Source organism: Hyperoodon ampullatus (assembly GCF_949752795.1).
Source record: "Hyperoodon ampullatus genome assembly, chromosome: 2".
Taxonomy (NCBI): domain Eukaryota; kingdom Metazoa; phylum Chordata; class Mammalia; order Artiodactyla; family Ziphiidae; genus Hyperoodon; species Hyperoodon ampullatus.
Genome location: NC_136915.1, coordinates 137,611,052 through 137,631,182, shown reverse-complemented (window position 1 = coordinate 137,631,182; position 20,131 = coordinate 137,611,052). Strand labels below are relative to the sequence as shown.

General features: G+C 37.2%; 3 pseudogenes across 3 annotated transcripts in view; all 3 read left to right on the top strand.

Moving 5' to 3' along the window:
* Window positions 1-20,131, top strand: part of LOC307065619 (centrosomal protein of 78 kDa-like) — a 203,874-nt pseudogene that overhangs the window by 44,684 nt on the left and 139,059 nt on the right. The window lies entirely within an intron of this gene.
* Window positions 1-20,131, top strand: part of LOC307048610 (centrosomal protein of 78 kDa-like) — a 148,507-nt pseudogene that overhangs the window by 8,924 nt on the left and 119,452 nt on the right. The window lies entirely within an intron of this gene.
* On the top strand, window positions 720-19,764 carry LOC307048612 (3-hydroxyisobutyrate dehydrogenase, mitochondrial-like; annotated as a pseudogene). The gene is made up of 4 exons: window positions 720-773; window positions 3,182-3,245; window positions 17,179-17,204; window positions 18,724-19,764. The product of its transcript is annotated as a 3-hydroxyisobutyrate dehydrogenase, mitochondrial-like (transcript).

Sequence of the window (20,131 nt, the reverse complement as noted above, 5' to 3'; positions counted from 1 at the left end):
TCAGTGATTTCCCCCCAGTATTCTTAGCCTCCACCTTATCTCCATCTTACTGCTAACACAGGAACTAGACCGAACAGTGAGGTAAAAGGTCTCTACAGAAACTGAGGTAATATAGAAAATAAAAAAATAAAACATAAAATTGTAAATTTTCTTCCTGGGGTAATTGAGATGATAGTTCAATAATAACATAAGATCAGGTGAAGTGTAAAGAAATTTTAGAAAAGCTGGATAAAGTAAGAAAACATCTGTTCGCTGGCATCTGAATGTTAGAGAGACACCAAGACATGTGAGCCAAGTTGTGGAGAGAAGGGAAACACAGACGCAAGCTTGACACTTGGTGCAGCTTTTGTCCTTGGGGCATTTGCTGATTCAGCTCATACAGCCTAGGAGCTGAAAAGCCAAAGAGTTCAAAAGACTGTAACCACAGAAGCCAATGGGCAACAGCTCAAGCTAAAGGCAACAACTAATGGAATGACAAGCTAAGTGTATCTTTAGTCTCACAGGGCTGCGGGAACCATTACATTTAAAGCCTAACAAATACAAGGGTAGTTGGGAATAGGGAGAATCCAAACATTCACATGGTAATCCCAAAGGGCAACACCCATAGAGGAAGGACAAGACAGAAATAGACCAACCTTCACACAGACTGAAAAACGGCTTTGAATGAGCTCAAACTGAGAATGGACTAAGGTTACCAGTCCCTATAGTAACTGTCTGCCATGGGCCAAAGTAAATCTTTTCAAGAGAAAGATAACAACATCCAGAATGTGGAGGTATCTTTATAGTTTCCTAAAATAAGTTAAGCCCAATTTTAGTATAAAAAATAATAGGACATAACCAGGAAAAAGACTAAATGATCAAATGTTCAAAAAAGAAGAAAGAAAGAAAAAAGACAATATAAATAGACACAGGAGGACAAGAGTTAGCAGGCCTTGGTTAAAAAAAAACAACAAAACTACTATGGTTAAACAAAGAAAATAGACACATGGCAAATAAGCATATGAAAAGATGCTACACATTCCATGTCATCAGTGAATTTTGAATTAGAACAATAATGAGATACCACTACACACCTATTTAAATGGCTAAAATCCCAAAACTGAAAACCGAAGTTGGTGATAATGCGGAACAATTGGAATTCTCATTTGTGGCGAGCGGGATACTTGGCAGTTGCTTACAAAATAAACGTACTTTTACCATACAGTGATCTAGTAATCATGCTCTTTGGTATTTACCCATAGGACCTGAAAAGTTATGAAAAGTTATGAAAGTAAGAGCCTTTACAGTGAGAAAATTCTATGATTCTCTGGTTTTTCAACTCATTAATTTGTGTAGTTCATCCATTTTACTCATTGTATACACTTAAGTATATTGTTCCTTGAAATGGCCCTTCAAAGTTGTTTCCTGTGCCACACACTATGAATGTTAGGGTTGGTCCTGTGTAAGTCTTACCCCCATTGAACTAGTATTATCCCTAAACAAGCAACTTTCTTCCATAAGGAAACAAAAAAGAGGTTCAGAAATGTCCAAACTAAATTTTTATAAAACTGTGTTATCAAATCTTCTTTATCAAAAAACTTCAAACATAGCAGTATGAGTTCCCATATACCCTTTACTCAGCTTCCCCAAATGTTAACATTTTATATTACTAGAGTATAATTATTGAAAGCAGAAAGTTTACATTGTCACAATGCTACTAACGATTTATAGACGCGTATTCAAATATTGCCTATTGTCTTGTGGTCCAGATTCAAATCTAGGATCCCTTATTGCATTTGCTTGTCATATCTCCCCATTCTTCTCTAATCTAGGATAGTTCCTCAGTCTTTTTTTGTCTGTTATGACCTTGAACTAATGGAAAATCTTATGCAGTCATTTTGTAGAATTTTTCTCAAATAGGGTTTGTTTGATATTTTCTCATGGTTAGACTGAGGATATGAATTTCTTGACAAGAACACTTCAGGAGAGAGATTATGCCATTTTCAGTACATATTAGAGGTACAAACAAATCTGTATGTCTCACTACTGGGGTTGCTAACTTTGATGACTTAGTTATAATGATAGCTGCAAAATCACTATTTTTCCCTTTGTAATTATTTGAGATTGTTCAAATATTCTGCTTCTTGTTTAATTTTCCCATACTAATTTTAGCATCCATCAATAATTTTTGACTCCACCAGTTACTGTGGTGTTTGATGATTGTTCATTTTCTATTCCCATCGTTCCCTCTACATTTATTAACTATAATTTGAGTATAAGAAAGAGCTGTTCTTCTCGTTCATTTATGTATTTATCTGGTTATTTGTTCATATATATACATACATCAGTGTGAACTTGTGGATATTTATTTTATTCTACGGGTTAAAATTTATTACTATCATTAATAGTTTTGTTTCTCAAAGTGTTCCATATTTGGTCACTGGTACTCCTTCCAGCTGTCTCCTATATTTTTCCTACATGGCCATACAATTTTTGGAGTAATATCTTACTTTCTGACACCACAAAATGCTCCAGACCCATCTTTTACTTTCCTCTGTCTCAGCCTTGAATCAGTCATTTCTCCATGGAGTTCTTGTTCCTTGCATTAATAATGGTATTCAGAAACCAGAATCTTGGTATGAGGTGGATTTATCACTATCCAAGCTACCTCATTGTGTTTTCAGCAGAGAGAGCTAAAAATATATATACGAATACATAAAAATATACAAGTATCTCTATTTTCATATTATCTATCTGGGTGTGTGTGTATACACACACACGTGTGCACACACACACGTTATCTATCATCTATCTACATATATATATAACTTCAAATTGATATATGAATTCAAATTGATACCTTGATTCCAATGCAACACCACAGGGTTTATTCTAGCCTCCCTTACCCTTTCCTTATTTGTCACTCTTTAACAATTAGAAACCTGATTCTCATTATTTGCAGTCTATTTAGTCATTTGCTCAATTCTGGAATACACATAAAATATTTAAAAATCATTAACCTGTACACGTGTGAAAAATAAATTTACTAACAAGTTCAATATTTGTGTACATTTCTTTTTGTCTTTAGCTTTTCAGTATATATTGTGCATGGTTAATTACAGTATATTAAAATACTGTTTTCCAAAGTTACTTAGGTTAGCTCTTTCCCACCTCCTTCAGTGTGTTTTTTTTTCTTCTGCAGTGTGAGAAAATCCAGTACTTTGTGTTCAACTCAGACTACCAAACCAGAAGTTCTAGCAGAAAAGGTGATAATCCATATGTGCAATAAGATCCCCAGGTGATTCTTTTCATTGGAGAAATATGAGGAACACTGCTTGACGTCTCTACAACTAAGATGTCTAAAATGAAACTTCAATTATTCCTTCTTCCAAACTGTCCCATCCTGCAAATCTTTTCTTCCTCAGTGAATGGTGCCATGATTCACACAAAAAGTAACTCAATGCAAAAAACCTGGGAATGATCCTCAATTCCTTCCTTTTCTTCACTTTCTGCATAGACTGTATCATTAGGTCCTCTGGAATCTCATCTCTCTCTCTCTCTCTCTCATCACATATATAATGTTTCTCTTCATTTTCATTGCCACCATCTTAGCCACTACCATTTCTCCTTTGCTCTACTTGAACAGCCTAGTATCTACACAACTATCTTCTCATTTAATTGCTTTCTCTTGCATCTAAGATAAAGTCAAAATCCTTAGCCTTATAGATTCTGGCCTTGCCTTTTCTTGTAAGTTGTATTTTCATACTTATAAGTACAGGCACACTCACACGCACACACGTATAGTTGGTATTGTTAGTTTAGGTTTGGTTTGCCCTCCCATCCTAGCATGAGAAAATTAAGAAACAAAGTCAAACCAAAAAAAAAAAAAACTTTAAAAATAAATTTGAATAATATCCTTTCCCTCCAGAACATTTCTCTAAAGCAGTATTATCATTAATGGCAGTACAGACCAGAATTTTTTCCCTTAGACATAAAGGCATGGTGAAGAAGTCTCATTAAAAACTGGAATCTAAGCTTTCAATGTCAAATTCTGTCTCTAATCTTCTGCAGTAAGCCATAATGATTAAAGTATAGGAATCTGAATCAGAGGTCTGGTTTAGTATAATCTTTTTTGTACTAAGCTTTGTACCTTAGACAAGTCATTTATCTCTCCATTCCTTAATTTCTTCATTTATAAACGGAGATGTTAAGAGTATTGATATTCAAGGCTAATGAAAAAAGAACGCATCTAAGTACTGTATCAAACACTTTAAAAAGTAACCAGTTCAGGTTCTCTGCCCATTTTTAAATTGGAATATCTGGGGGTTTTTGATATTAGATTGTATGATTTCTTTAGATAATTTGGATATTAACTCCTTATCAGATATATCATTTGAAAAAATCTTTCATTCAGTAAGTTACCTTTTCATTTTGTGATGGTTTTCTCCTCTCTGCAAAAGGTTTTCAGTTTGATATAATCACACTTGTTTAATTTTACTTCTGTTGGCCATGCCTGAGGAGATAGACCCCCCAAAAATATTGCTAAGATCGATGTCAATGTATTTTTCCTAGGGGTTTTATGGTTTCAGGTCTTAAATGTGAGTCTTCAATCCATTTAAAATTTATGTTTATGTATAGTGTAAGGAAATAATTCAGTTTCACTCTTTTGCAAGTAGTTGTCCAATTTTCCTAACACCATTTATTGTCTTTATTTCATTGTATGTTCTTGCCTCCTTTGTTGTAGATTAATTGATCACATAACTGTGGGTTCATTTCTGGGCTCTGTATTCTATTCCACTGACCTATGTGTCTGTTGTTATGCTAATACCATAGTGTTTTGATTACTATAGCTTTGTAGTATAGTCTGAGATCAGTGCATGTCATACCACCAGCTTTGTTTTTCTTTCTCAATATAGCTTTGGTTATTGGAGGTTTTTTGTTTGTTTGGATGATTCTATACAAATTTTAGGATTATTTGTTCTAATTCTGTGAAAAATACCATTGGTATTTTGATCGGGGTTACATTGCTTTGGGAATACATACAAATGACCAAAAGACACATGAAAAGATGCTCAATGTCACTAATCATCTGGGAAATGCAAATCAAAACCACAGTGAGAGATCACCTTACACCTGTCCGAATGGCCATCATCAAAAAGGGAACCCTTGTGCACTGTTAGTGGGAATGTAAATTGGTGCAGCCACTATGGAAAACAGTACAGAGGTTCCCCCAAATGTTAAAAATAGAATTACCATATGATGAAACAATTCAACTTCTGAGTATCTATCCAAAGAAAACAAAAACACTAATAGGAAAGGATGTATGCACCCCTCTGTTCATTGGAACATTACTTATAATAGCCAAGATATGGAAGAAACTAGTGTCCATAAATAGATGAATGGATAAAGAAGATGTGTATATATACACATATATATAATGAAATATTACTTAGTCCTAAAAAAGAATGAAATATCTTCACTTGCAACAACATGGATTGACCTAGAGTACTAGGTGTGCTAAGTGAAATAAATCAGACAGAGAAGAACAAATACTGTATGATTTCACTTATATGTGAAATCTAAAAAAATAAAGCAAAGAAAACAAAACAGAAACAAACTTGTAGATACAGAGAACAAACTGGTGATTACTAGAGGGGAAGGGGGATAGGGGACTGAGAGAAATAGGTGAAGGGGATTAAGTGGTACAAATCTCCAGTTATAAAATAAATGTCTTGGGGATGCAATCTACCGCATAAGGAATATAGTCAATAATACTGTAATAATTTTGTATGGTGATATATGGTTACTAGACTTATCATGGTGACCAATTCAAATGTATTTAGATGTTGGATCACTATGTTGAACACTTGAAACTAACATAATATTGTATGTCAACTCTACTTCAATAAAAAAGTGACCAGTTAACATTAATTGGTATTATAATTACATTTTCTCTGCATAAAGGCACATTTTATTGATTTTTTCATTATAAAGTATAAAAGTACCTTTTACTTTCAAGATGAGTTCTAAGATTACTTGTTAATGTTAATATGGTAATTTAAAAGACGTCTAGATATAATTTAATTTTAATTGCCTAACACAAATATGTCTGATATTCACCAGTATGAATTCAAACCTATTAGTAAAGATGTCAAATGAGTCACCAAAACATTTTTGTTTATTGCCTCTCATTGAACCCTAAATGCTAACAAGACTTTTTGTTGGAATGAGGGATCAAAATTTTATACTCTTTAAGAACTAATGCCATAGCTGTTTTATTTTTATAAATAAAGCTCTTCCCGTTTACTTTGTAGTGTACAATTTTTGAATGGCCTGGAAAGAGAAAAATTATTCTTTGGGCTGACAAAAATGATAAAGAGGCTCATTGCTGATGAAGGGAAGAAGACAAAGAAGAATAGAGAAAGAAGGATTAGTTCCTCTTTCAAAAGGGGGGCAAGATACTAGAGCTTTCTGCAGGGAAACTGAAGCACACCTTTCTTTCTGAGATTTGAAAGGAAGAGATGCCCTACATTGAAATATCTAGAGTATATCTTCCATTTAACAATGAACCTAGCTAATCATCCAGTGAGGAAGAAAAGAGTAAAATAGCCTTTGATCAAGTCCTTTCTGTGGTGTTAAATGCAACTAATTATAATGAATATCACATATCTAATGAGTTCAAGAATTCCCCTTGGAAGAATTGGTCTGTCCTTTACAAAAAAGAGAGTTCAAGTGAGTTATTTGCATTTGGTAGGGAAGCTCTACTGTCTAAATCATACTCATTTAAAGGTGAAGTTCAGGGCTTCCCTGGTGGCGCAGTGGTTGAGAGTCCGCCTGCCGATGCAGAGGACACGGGTTCGTGCCCCGGTTTGGGAAGATCCCACATGCCGCGGAGCGGCTAGGCCCGTGAGCCATGGCCGCTGAGCCTGCGTGTCCGGAGCCTGTGCTCTGCAACGGGAGAGCCCACAACAGTGAGAGGCCCGCGTACCGAAAAAAATAAAAGGTCCAGTTCAAAGTCTGCCATAATTTGTTATTATGTATGTAATTTTTGAATGTAATATACAGTTATATATGTATATAACATCAACAAGAAAGTGACCCACTTTAGAGTCAAGAAAATATATAGGTGAAGTGTAAAAGGGTTGGAATAGATATACCATAACAGTAACAACACAACAAAACAAGACAACAACAGCAAAACTGGAGTGGCTAAGAAAATATCAGAAAAAAATATATTTTAAGATGAAAATTTTTACTAGAGACAAAGATATTTTAAACTGATAAAATGATTATACCATCTAGAATGTATAATAATTATAAACTTATATGCACCTAACAACAGAACTTCAAAATACAATGAAGCAAAATCAACACAACGGAAAAGAGAAACAGACAGTTCTACAATAATAGTTGGATACTTTAATACCTTTCTTTCAATAGCAGAACAGACAGAAAATCAACAAGAAAATAAAAAAAAAACTTGCACAGCATTATCAATCAACTAGACCTAACAGCCATCTATAAAACCTTCCACCCAACAGCGTCAGAATATACATTCTTTTCAAATGCACATGGATATACTATATGCTAGGCCATAAAACAAATTTCAGTACTTTTAAAGGATATAAACAATACAAAGAGTGCTCTCAGATGACAACAGAATGCAATAAGAAATCGTTAACAGAAAGAAATTTGTTGAAAATCACAAATGGAAATTCAACAATATATTCCTAAATAATTCATGGGTCAAGTAAGAACTCATAAGGGGAATTAGAAATAATTTGAGATGAAGTAAAAGGAAAGTATAACATATTAATATTCGATTGGTCGCACATAGTCTTTTGGAAAGCAGAGGGGTTAGACAAAGAGATCTAAATTAATTAAAAAATCATTTATTCTTCTGGGAATAAAAAGAACTGGGCTTAGTCTCAGTTTTGCCTTTCTTTATCTTTGTGTCTGTTGATCATCTTGGAATAGTCATTACATAGCCAGAATACAGTTGCCATCTCAGGAATCAAATACTGTTATCTCTAGGGCTACCATAACAAGATACCACAAACTTGTTAGCTTAAAAGAACAGAAATTTATTTTATCACAGCTCTAGAGGCCAGAAGATCAAACTCAGAGTGTTGAGAGGGCCATGTTCTTTCTGACGCCTCGAGGGGAGGATCCTTCTTTGTCTTAACCAGATTCTGGTGGTGGCCATCAATCACTGGTGTTGGCATTTTTTGATTTGCAGCTGCATCACTCTGGTCTCTTCCACTGTTGTCACATGGAATTGTCTCTGTGTGTTTCTGTCTCTGGAAACAATTTAAATAGAAATTTCTATTTTTAAAAAACAAACTGTTGATTACTATGCTCTATTTAGATAGTTCCTCTAACCCACACCCAGTTCCATTTCCCCATATGTATTTGAGAAGGAAAGAGGAACTCCTGTGAGCTATCCTATTGGAAAAAATCAATGATACAGTGCTTTACTAGAGATGCCTCTTACCTAAAATATTTGAATTAAATATAAAATCTGGGGAAATTATCACCCAGTTTCCCTCTTCTAGAGGCATGATCTAAATGATAGACAGCAGAATATTTTATACCCGTGAGGTTTGCTGACATTATTGATTTGATCCAGAATCTGTATTTTCTCTCTAAAGAAAACAGTATTCTCTCTTTCCTTTCTTTAATTTATAATGTTGATGTCTTAAGATTATTGTCAGAGAGGATGCTTGTAGTTCAAACGATTTGGCTGTATTTCACCAGTATTATTACAAGATAGTCAAACAATGGCTGGGCTCCAGTATAGACCTCGGTCCCTTTGTTCCACTGGGATACGGATGTGAAAGCCACTGTTTCCTTATATTCCAAAGACCAAATAAATAAAACAAATAAATAAACACAAAAAAACAAGTAAATGAAACTATCTTAAAACCAACTCTCTTTTCTTCCTCATCCATGTTAATTCTCTTCTATCTAAAATTACTTCCTGGAAGTGATTTTTATGTTTCTTAGAGCCTCTTTATGTATATATCCACACTAATGCATATAAAACTGTTCCTTGTAGATCTTTTACTTTTTCCATTTGAATAATTATTTTCACATGTCATATAGAGTTTATCCATTGTCCTAGATATGCATTTTTCCTGTGTATTTGAGCATCATAGGAAGATAAATTCTACTCTTGAAAATGTTAACTGGTAACTGAGACACAGAAAGCCATTCTTCTTACCATTTTTCAATAGTGAGTAGTAGATTCTGTAGGGGTGGAATTTTAAGATGTAAGTATACTGTTTTTCTACACTCCAATTACGTTCCCCTTATCATAGAAATTGACCAGTGAAGTGTGCTGCTGACTTTTCAGAATCCATGTACATACAATCCATTAAGTTATTAGATATAACGTTGGTCAGAAAAGCATACTGTGAAATGTTGCTTTTATTTAAACTCCCACTATTTTCACTCCATGGTTTCAAGATTTGACTTCTTTATTGCCCTGTGGTGGTGGGCTCTGTGAACTGCATATTTACGGGTCTGGAGCACGTATCTTCCCGGAGGTATTCAACTCCTCAGGTACAAGCTAAAGAGTAGATGATAAGAAGCATTCAGATTTATTAAAACTAATTAAGAATATCAGTAGCCTGACTGTTGTTTCTAAAAATATAAAATATTTATCCTTCTGTTGTCAAACAACCATATTTCATGAAAAGAAGTATAAATCCTTTTTTGCTTGCAATAAAAGAACAATAATTGAAGGTATTCTTCATTTGGACCAAATACCTTCTCTGAAAATATAAGTGAAAATAGGAGTTGAACTTTCCAAAATATTCTTTAGTAAATAAAACTCCACATATAATTTCAAATTATCATTTAATTTTACCTTAAATTTAAATATCTATATTGACTTAAATGCTGTCCTCTGTAATTTCGGATGATTCCCTCCTTTATATCTTCTTCCTCCCTTCAACAAATAAAATACATATGAATGCCTGACATGAGGTAGGGTATTCTCTGTGAAATAATGATGTTGGTATACTTGATTTTGACTTAGCACAGGGGTTGAGCCTCTGTGTTGGTGAATTCTCCCCAGATGGTGCGTGTGGAGAGGGTCAGGCATATCTCTGTGCTCCTGAAGTTTTCTCTGTGAAACTGTCAACCTCCAATATCAGAAATAACTTCCTTCGTGAGAAGGATTTTCAGACATGAAAAGTTTTCTCTTAAAGTGCAAGTATTTTTAAAGTCTATAAAATATAGAGCATTATAAATTTTCTTTAGTTACTACAAGCTGAATTTTAACTGAGAAGACTGGGAAGTCCATGTATGTGTACATGCATGCATGCGTGCATGTTTGTGTGCTACACGTGTGTGTGTGTGTGTGTGTGTGTGTGTGTAGGTCTACTGAGGATACAGAACATATTCTGGACATGACAGAGCAGTGGTGTATCAGAAGGGAAAAGAGTATAAAGGACCAGCTTCACCTGCTTAATTTGTCCCCTGACCTGGTGTCGTCTTATTTTCCACCATCCTTTGCTGATCTGTATACTAAATACCCAGGGCTCCTGGGTACCTCCAGGTACCTCTGTAAGTTTTACAAGCCTATCAATATCCAATGTACAGTGGATGGAACCTGGACTTCTTGCCCATATAATTTTCCTTTCCCTCAGAGTTTTCGTCTGAGCTATGTCATGGGGTAGGTACTGTTGTGAAAATTTATGCTCACTTGTTAAATAGAAACTACTCATTGAACTGTTTAAACAAATAAACAGTATCTTGAGTCAGTTGCAGGGCACCTCCAGTCTCCACAAAGCAGAGTTACTTTGGGACAGGAAGGTCTTTTACTTTCCCCTTAAATCAAAATACAAAGTTATTGAGCAATTCTAGGACCAACCCTATAGTTGCAAACTTGGGAAGAGATCACAGCATTCTGTAATCGTCTGCTTATCCCCTTATTGGGACAGCAAATAGCTCAATAGTTCTTATACTGAAGTCAAAACGAAGAATAATACCGGAACAAAGTCTGCATTGAAAGTTTGTGTCTTATTTTTATTTTCTCTTGGCACATAGTAGGTAACTGTTAAATGTTCTCTTGATAAATGTTAAAAACACACAAGATACTTCATATACTAGGGGTCATAAAATTTCAACTTTTCTTTTGGTGTAGGGGTTGATGATGAAAAGTTTGGAAACTTCTGATCCATGTTAATGTTCCTGCTTTGAGAACTGCAGGGTGCAGCTTTTAGATGGAAAAAGTTGCCAAGAGGACCAGAAGTAGAATAAAGGCATTTATGTAATTCTTCCTTATAGTTTCATTTATTGGTTTTCAGCATCTAACTTTGAAAAGTTGCCTGAGGCTGCCTAGGGCCTGCAGTAAGGATCACAACAGCTGTGCTGTCCTACCCCCTCCCCACACGTGGGAACAGAACCTACCCAGCAGTGCTAATAGAGGCCCATGGCTTTCCGCCCACCTCGGTACTGCTCAAGGCAGTGGCTTTTTTCTACCAGCCTCACCCTTCTCCATGTGAATCTTTTTCTTCTTTCCAGTTTTATTGAGATATAATTGACATATAACACTGTATAAGTTTAAGGTGTACAACATCATAATTTGATACATGTATATATTGCAAAGTGATTACCACAATAAGGTTAGTTAACACATCCATGACCTTACACAATTACCTTGTGTGTGTGTGTGTGTGTGTGTGTGTGTGTGATGAGAACATGTAAGATCTACTATCTCAGAAACTTTTGAGTATGCAATAGAGTGTTGTTAACTATAGTCAGCATGCTGTACATCAGACTCCCAGGATTTATTCATCTTATAACTGGAAGGTTATACCCTTTGACCAACAACTCCCCATTTCCTCCACTCCCCAGCCCTTGACGGCCACCATTCTACTCGGTTTCTGTGAGAGCAGCTTAGATTACACGTAAAAGTGAGATTATGCAATGTTTGTCTTTGTCTCTCTGACGTATTTCACTTAGCATAATGCCCTCAAGGTTCATCCAAGTTGTTGCAAATGGCAAGATTCCCTTATTTTTTAAGGCTGAATAACATTCCATTCTACATATGTGCCATATTTTCTTTATTCATTTGTCTGTCAATGGACACTATAGAAACAGAAACTCACTCAGTTCCTACAAGTGTCCAAGGTAACAATAGACAAAATATGGATGTTGGTGGGTGTAGATCCAGGCAGTAGGTTAGACTACATCCCACAGGCAGGAAGGCCGCTATTTTAGGAGGAGCTGCTTTGAATATGAATCAAATAATAATTGATTTATATATCACCAGTTCAGAACTAACTCATCTGTTTTAGACACCTCACCATAGATATGAAATGAGAATGAGTGGAAAAAGAGGCTTCTGAAGGCAAACAGTCATAAAACCCATTATTATTCTGTAAAAGGGAGACTATACAGTCTTACCTTCAGAACCTCAAATCAAACAAAGACATGTAGCAGCCTCAGTGGGATATAATCGCAACAGAAAAAATACAAGCAGAAGGCAGAGGAAAAAGAAGTGCCATTTGGTATGGGAATAAATAGGTCTGTATGTCTCAAAAGCCTCCTATAAACATGTCTGGGTGTCAATATAGTGTAATAATTAATATCCATAAACCCTGAGTCTTAAGAAAAAAGAACTGTATCTTTTGCTTTCTTTTAGAAAGGGACAGAAAGGTAACTATATTTGCTTTAATAAATACAGAGACTTAGTGCACTTAAATATTTGATCAACTAATTTAAAAAATGTTTCTTACAGTATACATCATTTTCTGATGAAACAGGGGTAAAATAAGGTTCTAGGGTGTGAGGAGGGCATGAGGTATTATACACATTTTCTTTTCTGTCCTTTTGTAGCTGAATATCCTTTTCCAGGCCTAAAGAAGTAGTAAAATTATGCACCTAAGATTGAATAAAAGGTTTCATAGACATATTTTACATATATGCCATTAGATTTCCACAGAGTTATTTCAGGCTGCTGACAGGTTGCTTGCTTGAGCTGAGACCCCTCTAAACAAAGCCCAGGAAGAAGCTAACCACTGTGAAAGCCAACTTATTTATTCTGTGAGTAACTTGGCTGCAGAGCAGACTAATTACCCCTTTAACCACACTGTTTGAACTCATTGTACTTATCTGGGAATCACTATTCTGAAAGTAGAGAAGGGGACTAGGGAAGTTAAAAGAGACAAAAGATCTAAATATGGTCTCTTTGCAGAATCTCAAAGGTCAGGCAACAGGCTTCTTTCTGATGGTTTTAAAAAGAGAAGATGAGCTGTGGTTTAAAGGTCCACTTTGGAATTCAAATTCTACCTCAGGTGTAGCCTGAATGCTAGTCTCCACCTGGAGTGAATCACTGAAGGATCATTTCTCAGCACATAGTCAGTGTTTGTTAACTTTTCATATTATTTTATCCCAGTGAATAATATTGATGAGGGATTTTGAAACTATTAAATTCCGCCAAAGGACTTGATTTTGTAATGATACCAAACCTTGGAAAATAAAGGAAGTAGAGATTGGTGAATCCTTGACAAATTATTAGAGTTATAACTGATTGTTTCATAAGGAAAGATAGGGAATGGATCACTTAGGAAACTGAATGAATACTTTGAATCTCATCTATTTCTGTTAAAACTACAGGTTAGTTGAGCTCAAAAATTGTAGGTATAAAAATTGTGTTTTTTGGTAATAAAATTTGTTTTAGCTCTTCTCTCAATTATGCATTTAAATGTTGACCAATTCACAAGTAACTGTTTACAGTCGATGGATTGGCCAGTGGCTTTGGGATCATTCATTTTATAGTCTGGGATTTCCAGTGTGATCTTTATTTTCCCATTTATACTCTATTTCATACATTTTATTAGCAGTAGTAGTAGAAATAGTAGTAGTAGTATCATTATTACCTAGTTAGAGTAGAATTGTTTCTATAACTTCTTACGATCAGACATATACTAAGCAACACACATTTTGAAAGCACTGGTGTTGGAGTAAATTCGATGTTGATGAGACTAGTCACTGCCCTTAAAGGAGCTTGTCTTCTAGTTGGAAAGATGTGACATATACAATAATCTGAGGCATTAAGTAAATACATGGGTCTGAGGGCAGAAGATCCTGAAGGAAGCAAGCTACAAAGAACTCATTTTGAATCCTGGCATTAATATTGGCAGATCTCCTCACACCTTTTTACGACAGTTATAGACAAAGCAAGTAAGACTGGAGAATACACTGCAATGGCCAAAATAAGATTTAATGTCATTTCAGCCTAGGGGATTCTTTCTAGGCTTTGAGTATATGATAATTTAAATGCTACCTAAATAGTAAATTTACTTTAATGCTGACAACGTAGAAAAGATACTTTGCTGCAAAAGTATACACAGTAGTAACAAGTGGATTTTGGAAGAAACTAATATTTTGTCTTATACTGGTAACTACACTATTGCCCCAGACTTAGCAGCAGCCTTTACTCTTTGTTGTTTTCTTCTAAGACTGAAGAGCCTCCTTATTGTTTGTGCTGATTTTTTTCCCACCAACAGATCTCAGAGCAATTTGAGTGCACTGGCCAGTTGGGACAAAATTATCATTAGAATTCTTGGCTAGAGAAGAAAGCTCCTAATTTAAGAATGGCTTTTTGCCTTCTGAGAGCTCAGAAGAGCAAATTGCAAGCCATCTACATTTATAAAACATGTTTTAGTATGGAAAATTTCAAACATCTACAGAAGTAAAAAGAAAGAAGTAGAAACTTTCATCAATTGTTCTCATCAAATATCAATTTCAGGCCAATATACTTTCTCTATACCCTCTCTTACTACTACCACCATAATCCCCAGCAATTTTAAAGCAAATCCCAGATTTCTTTTTCTCAGTGAAAACGTCAGTATACATATTTCTAAAATGCAAGAACTGCCCTTTTTAAGCTCAACTATGTCATTATCACACATCCGCAAATAATAATGATTCCTTAATATCAACAAATAGCCAGTCAGTTCATGTTTCCTTGATTGTCCTATAAATGTATTTTTATTTTAATAACCATTATTTATTTGATTGCTGATCCAAACACAATTTCTTTTAAAGTATAGGTTTAAAAGAACTCAATTTGCTCATTTTTCTTGCAAGTATTTGTCATTGAATTCAAAGCATTCATCCAGTAGGGTTCCCAACTGTCTGGATTATGCTGATTGCATCCCCTTTCTGCTTATATGTTTATCATGCTCCTTTGGCCCATGTATTTACTGTCAGTTGGTAGATAGATCTAGAGCACGGACATAATTCAGGTGTGATTTTTTTTGTCAAGTTTACTTCATAGATAATATTGATGAATTCCAAAAGGAACTGTAAAGTGTCTGTCTTACTGTGACATTGCAGCCATTAATGATCAATGTCTAGATCCATTAATTTATTAAGGGTACCAAATGGTGATATTCTACTAACTAGATGATTATTCATTTACTAGCTAGAACATTATTTCATCAACCACTTGGTTGCCCTGAGTTACAGTTTAATTAGGAAAGGAAGAATAAATGTTTCTTTTATTTTATTTACCAGTTTTACAAAAAAAGAAAAAACAAGAGAGAGAAAGGTTGACTCTTCCAAAGATGACTAATGAGGTATTTTCTTTCTTTGTTGTTGTTTTCAGTGAGGTTGTTATAAGTATCGATGCAGAGATTGTCCCCTCTTAGGTTCACGGATCCTGTTCAAGTTGGCTCCTGAGTCCTTTCCACACAACCACAGTAGTCTTTGGAGTCTTCCCAGCTGTCTTGTATGACAAGATGTAACAGGAACATCTTGTTCGTTTCTTATGCTGGATTTGAAGTCAGCTGTTTCTCCAAGGAGACATTATCCACTGTGTTTATTCAAACTTGTGTTCCTTCTAGTTTAACCTTCTCTCGAGACATGATTTTTTTTTAAACAAATTACTTACTGAATTTTTCACCTTTTCAAATCTTGCTATTCTCCAATCACTTCATTTCTGAATTTTTCTAATTTTTTTTATGTTTTTCTTAAAACCAGTTTCTATTCCTTTGAAAATTTCTTTTACTTTTTCCGCAATATCAGGCAATAAATTTCATTTGTTCTGTGGACGTGTCTTTCTGTCACGTGTTCAGGATTTGCTGGAACTTTCTTTTCACCCTTCTTTTTTCTTTTTTTTTCTCACTGATTTTCTACAGGATGTGAATGGAATACTCTTCTGTCACTCATTTTTAAATGAAATAAGTTTCCACTTTAGGAGGGAAACATAGATCAGAATATAATTTCTAGCTTCAGAACTCCAGGGCTCACTATCTTCTATTATTTTCACAACATAATTTTATTTATTTATTTATTTATTTATTTATTTATTTATTTATTGCGGTACGCGGGCTTCTCACTGCTGTGGCCTCTCCCGTTGCAGAGCACAGGCTCCGGATGCGCAGGCTCAGCAGCCATGGCGCACGGACCCAGCCGCTCCGCGGCATGTGGGATCTTCCCAGACCGGGGCATGAACCCGTGTCCCAGCAGGCGGACTCTCAACCACTGCGCCACCAGGGAAGCCCCACAACATAATTTTAAAAAATGACCTTAAAATTTCTAAAATCTTCCTCCTCGGCCCTCCTATGCCCATTTACCCAGGCCTCCTCTTTCCTGTCCTTGTTGAGTATGGGGATTTGTTCTGGAATGGTGCTTTGGTTTGATAGATGTCAAGGTTTCACAGACCCCAGAACACTTGGCGTCCTCAGAACATTTCAAAGTTCTTGCACTCAGCTGCAAAGTGGAGCCTGCAACATTCACTCCCAGTTTCTGCCGCTGTTCTCAGTGAGTTTTTCAATCTCAGTGAGTTCGTGAACCATAGTAACCTTTGGCTCTCCTGAAAGAGAGAGAGAGTCCTTCCCTCGTCTTCCTCCCACACACCTTGGGATACACATATGTAGGTCTTTTTCCTGTTGTTGATTTGTTCCTACCTGGCTGTATGTTGCAGTTCATGTGGACACCTTGCTGTAGATGTTGTCTGTGGGTTTTTGATCTTGCTATCCTAGATGCTTTTCTTTCTTCTTTGTGGGGGTGGGGGGTTGTGTATTTAGGGGAGGGGTGGCATATTCAGGGATAAAAATCTTCTCTGTAGCCACCACCATTTCCCCAGAATCCTCTGCCATTAATATTTAAAACAAAATCATAGGAATCATTATCCGGATCCTTAGGATAATCATTACATTGTATCTGTCTTTTTTCCAGGCTTCAAGCTGCCTGTGGCTCGCCACGTTAGTATACTGACATGACTGGGCAATGCCTAATTTGATGGGCTCTTTCTGTACTACCTTCCTCCTAATCATGACAGTCTTGTACGCTATACATAGTCTTCTTCACTGATAGGGAATTTAGAAAATACAGGAAGCCATGGGTTTAATAGCTGAAAGTGGAATTAATGTGTTCTTTTTCTCAGGTAAAATATCATAAGACTCCTTAGGCCAAAGTTGTAAAATGAAATCGCAACTTTCCTGGAATCATTTTGCAAACGTGAATGCCCACATAAAGTACACTAGGACTTGAATCCAAGGAATAACACATTTTTAGAGCCTCCAAATGTATAAACTTAGTACAATTCTGCATTACTTCTTAAGGCAACTGAAGAAAATAATTTTGTGATCAAATAAATATTGATTTTATTAACATAGTTATTTTAAAAGTTTACAAAACTTATAAAAAATGTTAAGGCTCTATCAGCCTCATCAGTTGTTATTTCTTTCCTAGAATCTTGGCTAAAGGAACAGTCGTTTGAGGGGAAACATGGTATAAAATGGGAAGATAATCTAACAGTGAAGATAGTTATATCTCTTCCTGTGTGATGAACTACTCCTAAGCTTGGTGGTTTAAAACAGCAGGCACTTTATCTCCTCACAATTTGTGAATCAGCAGAATGGGCTGGGATCTCCTGGGTGGATCTATCTTGCTTTCACCTGAGGTGACTACTGAGGCTGCCATCATCTGGTTGCTGGACCGGGGCTGGTTGCTTTCACATGTCTGGCCATTGGTGCTGGCTGTGGCCTGTGCCTAGTCTCCACTAGGTTAGCCAGGCTTCCTAACAGGTCAGGTTTCCATGAGGACAAACCCTAAAGCACGAGTACTCTCCAAGCTTCAGCTCTTGATATGCCACTGGGCCAAAGCAAGTCACGTGACCAAGCCCAGGTCAAGGTGGAACAAAACTACACAGGGTGAGAAAACGGGGGGGAGGGGCATTTGCACTGGGGGTCAGTAGTCTAACAAACTGCTGCAATAACTATATAAAGAAAAACACCCCGGAGGACAACTGGTAAAAAATAAATGTGTGCGGGGTGGGGTGGGGTTTGGCGTGCGGGGTGGGGTGGGGTTTGGCATGCGGGGGGCAAAGGCAGTAAACAGGGGCTACCAAAATCTGAAGATTCTGGAATTTTTGGAAAATCCACTGGGATTAAAGGAGTTACACAACCATGTTCTGACACCAGAAGAAAGGTGCCAGTTGAGCATCAGGGAAGTCTAGCGCTCTTCCTCCATCGCATCAATTTTCACGTTTCTTTGACTCGGCATATTTGTAGAATGAATCATGACTTTCTATAAATTTTTAATTCAGTTTTTCAAAGAAATAGTGACCTCGCTTCTATCTGCTGTGTCACAAAAATGCCGTAGAAAAAAATTCCTTCTGTTAAATCGCTCACTAGGTGAAATTGTATGTGTAACCTAGTACCAAAGAGGTATTAAGAATCGCCAGAGCCGAGCCGGCCCTCCGCATCACGCACCCTATAGCAGCCAGTGGGTGAGCCGGGAGTCGAGGAGGTCACCGTGGGAAGGAGGGGCGCGGGCAGCGTGGCAGCCTCCTTCCGTCTCCATGGAGCTACCTCCGGCCTCCGGTACAGGGAATCGTCTGCAGCAGCCAGTGGTGGCCAGCCTTGCAGCGCTGTGTTCTAGGTCAGTAGCTTCCAAGACTCCAGTTGGATTCATTGGAGTAGGCAACGTGGGGAGTCCAGTGGCAAAAGAGCTCATGAAACATGGCTAGCCACTCACCGTTGTTGATGTGTTCCCTGATTCATGCAAAGAGGTTCTAGATGCAGATGAACCCGGTAGTGTCTTCTGCAGGGGATGTAGCCGAAAAAGGTGACAGAATTATTACAATGCATCAATGCACTAGAAGCTTATTGTGGAGCAAATGGAATTCAAAAAAAAGTGAAGAAAGACTCACTATTAATAGATTCCAGTACTGTTGATCCTATGGTTTTCAGAGAATTGGCCAAAGAAGTTGAGAAAATGGGAGCGGTTTTCACGGATGCCCCTGTTTCTGGTAGTGTGGGAATGGCTCGATCTGGCAACCTCACACTTAGGATGGGAGGGCTTGAGCTGCTGTGGTGCATGGGCTCCCATGTGGTGCATCGTGGAGCTGTTGGGACTGGCCAGGCTTCGAAGATCTGCAAAAACTTGCTGTTAGCTATTAGTAGGATTGGAACTGCTGAAGCTATGAATCTGGGACTCAGGTTAGGGCTTGACCCAAAACTCTTGGCTAAAATCCTAAATACGAGCTCAGGACAATGTTGGTCAAGTGACACTTATAATCCTGTACCTGGGGTGATGGATGGAGTTCCCTCGGCTAATTACTATCAGGGCGGATTCGGAGCAACACTCATGGCTAAGGATCTGGGATTAGCATGAGACTCTGCTACCAGCACGAAGAGCCCAGTCCTTCTGGGCAGTCAAGCCCATCGGATCTGCAGGGATGTTGTGCGTGAAGGGCTACTCAAAAAAAAAGACTTCTCATCCGTGGTCCAGTTTTTGCAAGAGGAGGAGACATTCTGAGTTTGCCCTCTGGCTGTGAACACTGAAACATTGAAACCAAACTGTGTCTTGGAGCCCCTTATGGCTCACTCCACAGGAAAATGGGCTTAATCAGAGGTCAACTGTCTGCTTTTGAGTGTCTAGGTCAGGGGTTCCCAACCGCTTGGCCTTGGACGGGTACCAGTCCACAGCCTCTTAGGAACCGGGCTGCACAGCAGGAGGTGAGTCGCAAGCAAGCCAACTAAGCTTCATCTGCTGCTCCCTATGGCTCACATTACCGCCTGAACCTCACACACCCCGCCCCCCCTCCCTGGAAAAATTTGCTTCCAGGAAACCGGTCCCTGGTTCCAAAAAGGTTAGGGACCTCTGGTCTAGGTCACAATAGATC